General features: G+C 40.4%; 1 long non-coding RNA gene across 3 annotated transcripts in view; it reads right to left on the bottom strand.

Annotated features, from left to right (window-relative positions):
• Positions 1-12,922, bottom strand: part of LOC139636840 (uncharacterized) — a 167,087-nt gene that overhangs the window by 129,842 nt on the left and 24,323 nt on the right. For 2 of the 3 annotated variants that reach the window (XR_011694476.1, XR_011694477.1), the window contains exon 4: positions 2,689-2,784. The exons of the other annotated variant lie outside the window; for it this stretch is intronic. This is a non-coding gene — a long non-coding RNA (uncharacterized lncRNA). The remainder of the gene's footprint in view (positions 1-2,688; positions 2,785-12,922) is intronic. 3 annotated transcript variants of the gene reach the window in all.

Below are 12,922 nucleotides of genomic sequence, written 5' to 3' on the forward strand. Positions count from 1 at the left end.
GTGGCTGAGTGCACATACATTTTGGTGAAACCAAATGCATGAAAACTTAATCATTCGCTCAGGCTGGCGGGGAATCAAATATCGGTAGGGAACAAGTAGGCAGTGGTTCTTCGCGAGGGGAGGGACTGATTAGTGATTGTGGCTCCAAGTTTGATGGGGTGTGGGTGGGGAGAGTTTCTCTCCTGACGAGGCAAATGGAATGGGTGACAGGTGGAAACGGGGATGAAAAGGCAGTCCTCCGTTTCATGAATAAATGTAAACACAGCGCCATGCAATTACTGCGGCTGGTCATCTCTTTTAGGTTGTGGTGGGGGTAAACGTGCAGCTACATCCCTGCAGGTCCAATCTAATGAAAACGCGCAGGTTACTGGGGCGTTTAATTGTATATACGGTAAAGCTAAGAGTGAGGACTGTAGCAGCTTGTTGCGGATGAAAGCCTAACCCCACAACTGGAAAATTTGATTCAGTTTAAACATAGCGTTTCGTTTATTGATCCGCTGTGGAAGGTGAGATCATCACAGGAACACGACCTGAGCAGATGGATTCATTTGAACATGTCATGAGAACACATGGGTCTTGTTGCTCCAGAGAATAACTTGTTACACAGGGATGGCAGCCCAAATGTAATGTTAAATGGCAGTGATCAGATACTTTGGCTTCACATTTATCCAAGAAGTTCACTATACTGCAATTCTGTATTTTGTCATAGGAGATATATTCCACAGATGATGAGTTATTTTGTTAAATAAAAAATGTATAAATGTTCTCAAAGAGTACTGACACCCAACTCTGATATGAGTCAATTAAAATGCATCTTTTTATCAATTATAATAGGAGAGTTATTAAATGTATTTCCTATTCAAACAGCAATCATACAGACACATGCTAATCTTTATCCTATTTTGAAAGATATCTTATGTAATCATTGGCATACATATGCATATCTGTTTGGTATTAACACTTATCCACCACAGAAGAGGCAGGTCAAAGCATACCACAGTTATATCTTTTCTATTACCAAGGTTAATCAATAATTCATGGGTCACAATAGCAGGCGGTGCGAGTCGGGGGGAGGGACACCCTGAGATCCTCTCCCTAAGTAGGATCCCCTCAAAAACAGGAAGAAGAAATCAGAGCCTAAAACCACTCTGCGCTGAAAAAAAACCCATCACAGTGCTTCCCTCACACTTACCCACGATTCTGGCAAAAGGTAGACCACATTCACAATCATCATCACTGACACTACAGCCCCTGTTCAGGCATTCCTCAGTGAGGCGATAACCTTTTCTTTCCCCTCTTTCCCTTGCGCTGGTCTCTAAGTAGTACTCACACCATCACTTAGAGCATTAATCAAAAAGCATGTGCCTAATGGCTCCTGACAGGCAGCGCCCATAATGGGCTGCAGTCCAAGCCTGCATCTTCCTCACGCATCTGGTAACACCAACAGCAGCAGCCCGAGTACAGCTGCCTGCCTGGCCACCACTAGATTGTTAATGACAGTGGGTGATGCGGTCTCACCCACCATAAAACACTTAGGGCCCAGCGATGCTACCACATCATGCATGAAGAAAGCTTTTTGATAGTATGCTAATCTCAGCCATTACTGTGGGATGATTTACAATCACTTAAACAGCACATGAGCTGGCTATAGAGACACGGGCTGGCTGGCTGGGATAATAAAGACACTGGCGTGTGTTGATCATTAGCGAGCTCTCCCTCTCTCTCCCTCCCTTTGTGTGTGTGTTTGTGTATGTGGAAGCATGCACTCTGGATGCAGTGGCATTTGGCTTAATTAGTAAGCGATTTTAACATGAAAGAGACAAAGGGAGACAGCGTGTTGGGCTTTATAGTGGTACCACTAATAACTGTACGTGTATGTATATGAATACAGGTGCTACATTAACACAGAACTGTGTGAATGTTCAAAACTAATATTCCAATACATTGTTTGTAATTTGTAATGATACAATACACTATGATTGACTGGTGATTAGATACAATTTGACTCAGCAGGGATTTATTATTATTTCAGCTCATATTTAATAAGATCTGATATTTTTGTTCCTGAATTTATGTGTTAATTTTAACATGATTTAACAAGATTTTCACTATTTTTAATCTCCAAGAAAACTATGTCTACTACCATGGCAAACATGGGCAGAAATACACTCAGCAATCTTTCAGCAAGTGCTCGAAGAGGATGAATTTTTCACTGAAATGCTTCTGAATGGTTATTGTTTCCATCACAGACTGATTAGTGTGTGATCATTGTGGTTATAACAGCATTATTATATTTAAACTGTGACATCAAAAAGTTATTTTGATCCTTAATATAAAATAACATTCACAGATATAGATTCCTATAGTTGCCCATGTTAAAATAAAAATTTGCCTTTTAAATAATCATTAAAACATGCCCAACCTGACCTGGAGTTAACAGTGTGATGGCTTGTTTTACCAGTGTTTCACTAGTGTTTTGCTGTGTTTGACAATTTATGTTACCAGGCGACATGCCATTCAGCAACCTGCTGCCAGTGTGTAACACCTAGTTTTTCGATTTCTTTTTCTACATGTAAAGCTAGGAAATTGCATCAATATTTCATACAAGGCAGCATTTTCTTCTGCACAGATTCAATGGGCAAGGAGATAAACAGTGGGGTATTAATAATGCAGTGTGGTGACACTGACCTTATTTTGTGCCTTTCAACCTGCACTGATATTTTGATGCACAGTGCCCCGCTACTCTGTAGCACACAGGAGGTTTTCACGCTCTTTGTTCAAAGCCTAGAAAAAAAAAGACACTTCCTGTTTGACAGAGGTTACATCACTGCCTAAACCACCTAAAGACATTAACGAAAATGCTGAGGCCATGTGCTGTTTTTTGGATACACTGTGGAAATACATATCTTCATTTTCACAGAAACAATGTGAATCCTAAGTGTCGGTTTGACAACTATAGTGTTGACAGCTGAGCAGATGCCTTGAAGGTGAACTGTGAGAGGCTTTGACAGGGGACTAAAAAGGCAGCGCACACTGTATCTTCCCCTCACTGCAGTAGCCAAGCAGCCAGGAAAAGCTTGTTAGTTTAAGTTCAGGTCACCTGTATAAATAAAAATGTCTCAGAATAAATTTAGTTTTTGAAAGAAAATAGAATTGCTGTGGTCCAAAGGGAATTTTATGTTTTGTATATAACATCTCAGAATTTGAACATAATCAGTTTGGGAACGACATGAAGCAAAATCAGCAGACAAAAAAAAAAAAAAAAATACATAAGCTACAACAACGTTGTGGTGTGTGCAAACTTTATATTAAAAAAAAAAAATTCTTTGTAACTTGTAGTAATTCTGTCACCAAGTTCTGGGCAATAATCCAACATTGTCCTTTATCACCTATCTGCAAAATAGTATTATGATGATATGATTATTTTGATGGAATTGTTGCTCCACAAAATTCTGCTAGTCAAATGAATCATTCCAACCATATAGTAATTAAAGACTAAATGAAATAGTTATTGGTTTATTGAAGGTTTTCTATCACTAAGTGAGAGAGTTTTGTCAGATGAAATGACTTTGCACACTGTGACCATGTATATATAAAACATACATCTATAAAACCAATATTGAGGGACAAAAATCGGGACAAATATATCTTATTGATATCAACCATGTTTCCCAGTTCTGGGTATTTATTCACTGATGATAGTAAGACTGAGTCACTTGTATGATTTTTCTGTGTTTGATAGGTCAGTTTGATAACTCAAAGTAAATAAACAAAGCCAAAGCTAAAGCCTCAACTACAACAACTAAAAAACTAAGAGATTCTCTTTTATCAGCCATCAGACATGACAATAAGAGACAGTAAAGAGGAGTAGTGCTGTAAAAGTATGATATGAAATTAACAATGAGATTAAACCCTGACAGTAATAGAAAATTTTTGGAACAACTTGAGCCACCTCACACTAATCTTTTTTTAGCACCAGAGTTGCCTATTTCCCCCATTTCTGTCCATTACTTAAATATGATGCCAGTGTTACATATTTAGCCAGATGATATCCAATTGAAATCTATAATTCATGTGATAAACATCTTATTTGGCGTGTTTTAAAAATGAATAACCTCAAAGTGTTTTTTAAATATCTCTATGACCACTGAGACTGTGTGTGTGTGTGTGTGTGTGTGTGTGTGTGTGTGTGTGTGTGTGTGGCCTAGCTTGAGCTTGTCCTATCAGTCATTAGTGGTTTAACAGTGGTCATTTCTCTAAGCAGAACAGAAAGACTTGTCCCTGTAGAAAGTTGTTTTAGAGACAAACATTTGTGTGTGTGCGTGTGTGTGTGTGTGTGTGTGTGTGTGTTTGCTTGTGTCTGGCCTCAGGTTCACACATTTTACAAAGGTGACAAACAATGACTAAGCCCCATCTGCCAGGAGCTTTTACCATGAGTGTTATAACAACCAGTAATAAGTGTAAATAATAAATGGCCCATATCTTACCATGAGGGGGGCCTTGGTAGCACTGCTAAACTATTTAAGGTGCCTTGTTGATGGGAGTTATTTTTTGCTTTGGGGTTGTAGAAATTCTCTGGCTTCCCAGTAGAGTTTTGGCCTGACAATAAACAACAGTTTAATACTTTATCTAATCCCTGCCAGGAGGTGAGTCCAACAGCAAGCTCTTGCAGATGTTCACATCCAATAATCTATCCATAATTGATGAAACAGGGAGGTCAGATGTAATGGCTGCTGCCATTCCAGCAACAAATAAATGGTTATTGACAAAACAAGCCAGTGTGGCACTGAGTGGGCTGTGAGATGACAGGCACGGAGCGGAGTGGAGAGGAGAGGAGAGGCGTGGAGACGACGTAGGAGGCAGGAGAGGACGGCTGAACTCTCTGGACCACTGCTCCTCAGATGGGCCAGCAGGGTCCAGGCAGGGCCCAGAGAGCAGAGATCAACCCCTGGTGGAAAGAGGCAGACACATCCGCGAGGAGCCGTCAGGAGAGCGTAAACATGAGCAGAATGAGAGAGAAAAGGGGGGAGGAATGAGGAGGGGGGCAGCGAGCGGCATAGCGAGGTGAGTACAACTGCATGGAGTGTGCAGTGGGCCAGCTGTCCGCTCTTCTTTCATCTCTGGGCTTTATGTCAGATACAATCTACCTGGCTGTCAAGCCTCGGCAACCATCTCACAGCCCTCTCTCCCTCTTCCTCCCTCTCACTTTCTATAACTAACTGCCCCCCCACCTTTCCCCTTCTGTCTGTCCGTCTCTCTCTCTCTCTCTCTTTCCACCTCTCTGGTGGCTGTGCAGAGGCGTCCACCTCTGTGTCCTCTGATTCTTCTGGCTAAATCTCTGAATGGTCTGTGGCATGCTTTATTCTCTAACTTCAAAGTCTCTGTCTTTTCAAACCATCAAATAGAGCGTTTCTCACTATATATCTCTACAGTGCAATGCAAAATTAATTCACCAAAATTGATTACTAATGGTATCACATCACACTGTTTTGGAATATTGCACTATTTATTGGAAGATTATCTAACAATTCGTCAACAAAATTTTATATGTTGTGGACCTCAGTGTATTTTCAAATGCTGCATGCAAAGATGGATACCAGGAATACTAAAACAACCCTTGAGTGATTCTGACAATTCAAAAAATAAATATTGTATACAAGTATCAATATAAATACAATATCCTAATGTTTGAATCGTGTAAATAGTGGGACCCTAAATTACTTTGCATTTTTTATTCAAGAACAATTATTAAAAATCAAAGTTATACATGACTTAAGTTTCAGCTCAAAAAAATCCTAGTGAAAATATTCTAATCTAATGCTAGATTTAATCGGGTCGTTAATGATGGACATGGTGCAGTGAAAAACGAAGAAAAACAGTCCTGATGTCACACTGCGGGTTCTCCCTGGCACTTAACTGGAGTTAACTCACTAAACAAAACTGCACTTCTTTTAAGCCTCATTAACTCTTACATGGTAAAAGGCTTTGTGTTGCTGCACACACGATGAGGGAAAGGCTTCGAAGAATTACTGAGAAAGCAGAGGATAACATGCTTTTTAGTGCTGGAGAAAAAAAGGCCATTTTTAACTCGAACAGAGGGGTAGTGACTCTCCCTCGTAGAGTTCCCTTCTCCACCGCTTAATTACTGCGTGCGATCATGAATATTTCAGACATATGCTTTCCCACTTTGTCATTGGAGTTCAGAACTAAGAGAAACAAGTTCATATGCATATTAATAGGGGGTTCGCATGAGGAGGGGGACAGGAGGACTAAGGGTTGCCAGTGTGCTGGTGACAGCAGGAGGAAATGGCACTCATTCCCCAGCAGCTGCTCTTTTTAGATCCCCCTCAGAGGGAACTGCCCGAGGAGGGCCTCCGCCACAAAGGGGATAAAGGAGATGAGGGCTCTTGATGGAAAACAGGCAAACAACCACTGGGACCCCTTCCTACCCCCCTTCAAACACTAATGCGAGTGCGCTCTCGCACACACAGAAACCCTTGGCCCACACTTAGCCGACCCCCAGGAGTTGTCAGGACCTCTTTAGCATTTTCCACGGCGGCTGCTAAACTGTGCATTAGCACCAGGCTAACGGGACCGCTCTTATGACAGACTGAGACTGAGGAGATATTTTTTCCTTGCTATGTATAATGACAAATGGGATGCAGTCTGGAGGGAGGGGGAATGAGCTGAGGCCCTGGAAGCATCTGAGGCCCCTATCGGTTGAAGAGGGCTGTACTATTAAAATGACAATATAAATGTAAATCCTGAGTAATAATTCTTAAAAATGGTTGACGCGACCCTCCCCCGGATCACGTGTGTCACTGCACTAACGTGGTCTAGGGGCAGCATTAAATATTGTCTAATTGAATTTATGGACCTTTAAAATACCACTTAGCGCCCAGTAGAGCATAATGATATGCTTTATTTAACATATCTAAACAAAGACGATTACGGCATTGTGCAGGTTTAATGGTGCACAAAGTGTTCTCCTTCCACTTGATAAAGAGGCCTATTTGCACATGAGAATGCCTTGTTACAAAACCCTCTGCAAATAAAAGCATCCTGTTCAGAATTATTTGCGCATATTAAACAGAACACCTTCCCACAACACATTAATGAGCATACAAAATCAAAATATATTTAACATACTTAAAATCCATATAAATGCAACTGCAAATACAACTTTTTTAACAACCAGTTTTGCAAATAGTTGACATTTTCTGCAATTAGGACAACTCTTAATTAATTTGAACTCTGTCAAGGAGATATCAGGAACTTTCAATGGCAAGTTCAAAGGGAGCACTAATTAGTTTGACCTTTCCTGTCATAATTAGCACACAGTCAACCTCCCACAATGCACCAGCTAGAACAAAAGAGGTAACACTCAAGCTGTGTTTTTGAATGGAAAACATTCTTTTAATTGATGTTTTCAAACAATACATGACACTGTGTTTTGTTCCACATGCCCCTCATTTGCACAATTCCTAACACGGATGCAGATCTAAAATACACACAGACGTACTCAAGTTGGGCAAGTGTCTTAAAATGTAAGACAGGAGCACAAAGACAAGAAAATGCAGGGTAAGGCAATCAGAGCACTGGCAGCTATATCACTTCTTCTAACACGTCAGAGGTACTAAACGTGATTTATAGTGGGAGTTCATGCTGGGCACTCTAAAAGGGGAAAGAACTGAGAGGCCTTCAAGAGTGCAAGGGGGAGGGCTTAATATTCCAGTCTAAACAAATGCTTTCTTGCTTCTTTTTTGTTGCTTTTTTTGAGAGGCAGAAAAATAAATCCACCATAGCCAAAGACAAGAAAAAGCTTATCAACACGCAGATAACACCATCATCACCAACACATTCTGCTTGGATACAAATGGGTGTTAAGTAATCTTCCCAGTCCAAAGCCCATTACTTAAGGTACTCAAAGTATTATTAAACATTTATCTGCAGCCAGGGTAAACCAATGACAGCCTATGGACAGGATTAGAGAACAAGACTAATGCTTATATCTGCAAACACATCAGAATAACTGCCACAGCTACAATAAACCCTTGTGATCTGGTTCTGATCTTGTTCCACTTCCCCATCAGTTGTCATCATAGCCCCTGTAATTCCCTTTCTCAGTGCCAAGATTTTTCTGTCTTTTTTCCCCTTAGATAGAAGGCACAAAGAGAACAGGACGGAGAGGGGTGGCTTTTGTTTTGGTACCTCTGTGTCTTCCCCCACTCTTTCTCTTCCTTTCCCTCTGTGGGGCTCTGGTGTGATTATTACACTTTCAGTGGAGGATTTAACCACGGGCCAGTTGGGCCATCGCCTCGGGGAGGCCCCCATTTCAATGCGTGTGTGCTACTTTTTCCCCCAGTTTATTGCCTTGCCTTTTATTCTGCCAGGCAGTCCCACTGACATCAGGGGGCTCTTAGAATAACTTGCCCGAGGCAATCAGATCCCTGAACCTTAAATCAGCCACCGTATACTGGTATAGATTCCAGATCTGAAAATGAGCTAGTGCTAATAGATGAAGATAACTCATAACGTTGAGGATGAAAGGGTTTTTTTATTGTTTTAATATTTGTCTGTCGGCAAAGCAAGTGTTCGTGTGCTCACCTTTAACAACCTTTTGCTAAGATGATAAAACACATTTGGATTAAAGAATTTTGATTTTAGAATTTCTTATTAGATATGCTATCACAGTTATCTGGACTCCCACATTTATATTTATATACTCCATACACTCTCTCTGTGTTCTGTTGATCTGTCCACAAGTCTCACCTCTAACATCTTTTTAAGGTGCAGATCATGGGGAGAAAAACCTACCGTGGTTTGAATAACAGCTAAAATCGATCAGTGACAGACCAATTAGCAGACTAAAAAACTATATTAAAGATTAGCCATAATTAGCTGTTGATAAAGTCAACAGGGACCCTATTTTGTATTGACGGTCTTGGCCTCTCTCTCCTCTGGTCAGTATAGAATATGTGTGGATCAATGTAACAAGTCAAGTACAGGTCAACCTTATGTGGAAGATTCCGACCATCTATGATGAATTGAAAGGGGATCAATATTCTTTTGTGCTGTGTGAATAAACAGCACTTTTATCCAGCATTGTCAAGCTGATGAGAAATGAATAATAATGCAGCACTGGTATACGACCTTCGAGTGCTGAATAATGCAACCCCTGACTCTACCAGAGCCTCTTTTCAGTGCAGTAACAAAAACCTTTATGAAGTAGAGAGGCTATAAAAATGAAATTCTTTATGTCATATACTCACAATTTTATGGCCCAAATTTTTTTTTGAAACTAGTGTGAAAAGTGAAGTGCTGTTTCACATTGGAGTAGCAGTTGTTCCCAACCTTTATGTCTTTTGCCAAAGCATGTACAAAGCAAAGTAAATTCTTGCGACCTCTTGTCAGAAGCTGCATGTGTCAGTGAGAAATGAGTAATCAAACTGATGACAAAATTCACTTTAATAAAAAAGGCAAATGAGGTAAAAGCTAAAGCTTCCTTATCCAAAGTAGCTATGCTGAAAGCTACTTGACATAGACACACGTGGTCAGAAAGTCTGAGTTTATCTGTAATTAAACACATTTGTTTTCTGATTTTTATTTTTATAGGAACAGGTAGATGCATAATCAATCAATTAAAAAAAAAAAAAGAAATATCTTGGCTAAAATGCAAAGCAAGACATAATTAATTCAAGCTACTGAGTAAGTGCTTAATAATTTCTTAATGTAGGACTGTCAAAAGACCTGATTTTTTCCTGGCTGATATTTACATAATTAAGACATACTGTAATTCCTGTCTTGCACTGTGTGTGCGCCTGCATGTGTGTATGTGCTTCAGTGTATGAATGACAGGTCGAGCAGCCCATGTAGTGGGTAAATATTGCAGAAGGCCAGAGTCTCAGGAGTGATCACTGTGGATCTGTGATCTCTGATCTGTGCGGGAACTCAGCAGGACACCACTGACACTCACTGACTCCACTATCATATCAACCGTAGACATAAACTCACATTTGCTGGCCTCCCCTGTCTCCTGCTACAAGAGGTTTAGCATGCCTGAAACTGATACCTTGCCCCTCCTCGCGGAGGTGTATCAGGAGTCAGAGCTCTAATGAGAAGTAATTGTGCCCTTGTTTAACCCTGGCACCCTACAAGGGATAGAGGTCAGCAGAACAGCTGGAACTTAGAGACTGTTAAAAACAAACATGATTGCTTGGGGTTTATTTGTAGATCGGCTCCAACATGAAATAAAAAGGCATGGCTGATTTCTCGCAAGGCTTGACGAGGGATCTTCACAGGAAAAGTCAGGGCTTTAAACGTCTAATTGCAGTTGGAACCAAGCAGCCGAAGCTGTGTGTGAAAAGGAATGCATAGTTATAGCTTGAAAACAAGAAAAGCGCCTTAAACTGAAAAGAGCAAACATTGAATCATTGTTAAAACGATGTTAAGTTAAATTCATTAATATTGAAGCCCCAGCTTTGTTGAGACGGTTTTAAGTCAGATTGTATCAGCCTTTAAGATCTGAGTTTAAGATTTTATATGCAGTTTATGCAAGCAAAATGGGCCAGCGCCACATCGAGTTCTCGCCTCACTCTTTATTGAAAGCTTTCTTAAAAACGACTGATAAAAGCCAAGGGCATCTTTAAGAATTGACACACTCTTTAAAACATACATCTCATGAAAAAGACTTAAAGAGGGCCAGTTGCAAATTTAATATAACTTGGGGGATGCAGCAGTGAAATACCATCAGTGTGCAAGCAGCGGCTGTTCACAAAGTAACTGCCTGGGTCTGAGAGAATACTACGCTCACATCACATCTAAAAGCCAAACACACTGGCAGACAAAGGCGAGGCAGGCAGGGCTGATGAAGAGTGAGGAGAAAAGGCAGGCTCAATTGAGCTGGAGAGCTATACCCCTATTTCACCTTTTTGCATCACTTGCTTTTGTACTATATGTCCATGCAGACAAGAGCCTTTTATGGCATGAAAGTAAGGGTTTGATGAGTTCATCTAAGTAAATAAGCAAAAAAGTGAAAAAAAAAAAAGTTTCATGACATGTCTGATTCCTCCGACACCCTCTACAACCAAAAAATACAAAGAAACCTGGACAAAAGAACTCTCAGTATTCAGAACAATACAAGTCAAGGGCTCTCAGCACATGAGAAACTTAAGTGTAATTCTGTTCACTCTTATTTTGATGCACTTTTTTTACTCCATAAATATTTGATGAAATGGGTCCAAACCAAAGCTATATAACACTCCTGCATAACTTATGCTCACACCCATGAGCCATCAACATTAGGGGCATGATTGAGTGCATTCAAATGAATTCAAACTGCACATTGATTACTTGATGGAATAAATGGGTCCTTCCCACCACATTACCCCGTCATTCTTCAGCTCTGCTCACACACAATAGATTCCAGAGAAAGCAGCATTTGTCCGACAGAAGAGCGAATCGGGACGGACAATCCTGGCAAAGGCTTGTTTTGATTTCCCATATATTTCAAAATGATGTGTATATTTGATCCCTGTGGGAAGTTAATTAGGTTCATAGATTGCTCCAGGTATTCTTCAGGTAATTCAGAGTGTCATGATCCCCAGAAAAAAAACCCTGAGACCTCACTTTGCTCCAAACACGCTGCTGCATTATTGGGAGTAGCTAATTATTTTCACTGTGTCAGGGGTGTGCATTTTTGCCCGGTAGTAACACAGTGAAAAGGAATAATAATTGGAAAACCTAATGAGATGAGGCTAGCAGACACAAAGAACCTAGCCTACATTGTAAAAAGTTAATGCAATTTACAGAAGTTGCTGTGATCCTCTGAGGCTGACGTTCAGACCTCAACCTCACAAGAACCTTTTCTCTTTCTTTAAATCATCATTTTTAGCTGCCATAGGCCAGTGCAGAATAGCTAATGCTTTTTTTCTGTAGCGTCCTCTCCATTTTAACATGCACACTGTCAATCAGGACTATAGATGCGTGAAGTTTCAGGACAAACAGTGTCACTGACATTGCACTGCAATTAATGGAAGACTGCAAAAACCCAAGGCTTTCTGCAACAGCTCTGCTCTCAAAAAACTGAGGTAGTAGCTTCAGGATGAGCCTTAGGCGACTCCCAGCTGTCAAAGTTGGGAGGATACACAATGAGGCCACTCATTTTCCGCTGAACAAGTTGTTCAGCTCAGAGCAGGTACAGGACCTGCAGGGTGATTTGCATATTGGCACTGTGAAGGTTGGGAGAAGCAGAACTTCTCATTAAAACCTTCAGATATCATTAGTTCTTCTATCAACACTTCACACCAGCCACTTCCTTCCCATCTCTGCAGCTTTTCCTCTGTGGAGCACCTGTCTTAAGAATAGCAAAGCCCAACATAAACATGAATAAATAAATTTCCCATCTAATCACTCAGTTGAAGAGATTCATTCACACTCCAACCTTTCAGACATATTTTATTTAAACAAAGGACATCAATCCTTGAATCATAAATAAAGGGGCCGTTCCATGCCAATTGTTTTAAAATGTTAAGCTATAACTAAAACCTCATAATGAAGCTGATCCGCAGAGACCAAGGTCAAAAGTAAAAATCATTTTGGTAATCCGATGTACAACAGTTCCCTCACACGGTGGCATAATTAACTTGAATATATTAATTCTTTAGTACATTGCTTATTGAATTATACATCCTCAATTTGCCTTCGACAATACAGTATATTGAGCAAAGGTGGTGAATAAGGAGTAGTTGATAAGACCTGTTGGCATATCTAGAGCCCCTGAGCATGAATTATTATCTGTGTCTCACTGAAGGACATTCTGTAGTGTACAGGGAAATCATGAACCCCTCCAGAATAGGCCTATTTGTCTAAGTAAGCTGTAATTGCTTTCTCAGGACATGCAGAAAATTTTTTATATTTTAAG

Source organism: Trachinotus anak, unplaced genomic scaffold (assembly GCF_046630095.1).
Source record: "Trachinotus anak isolate AG129_WGS33_773 ecotype Australia unplaced genomic scaffold, CSIRO_AGI_Tana_v1 ptg000019l, whole genome shotgun sequence".
Lineage (NCBI taxonomy): Eukaryota > Metazoa > Chordata > Actinopteri > Carangiformes > Carangidae > Trachinotus > Trachinotus anak.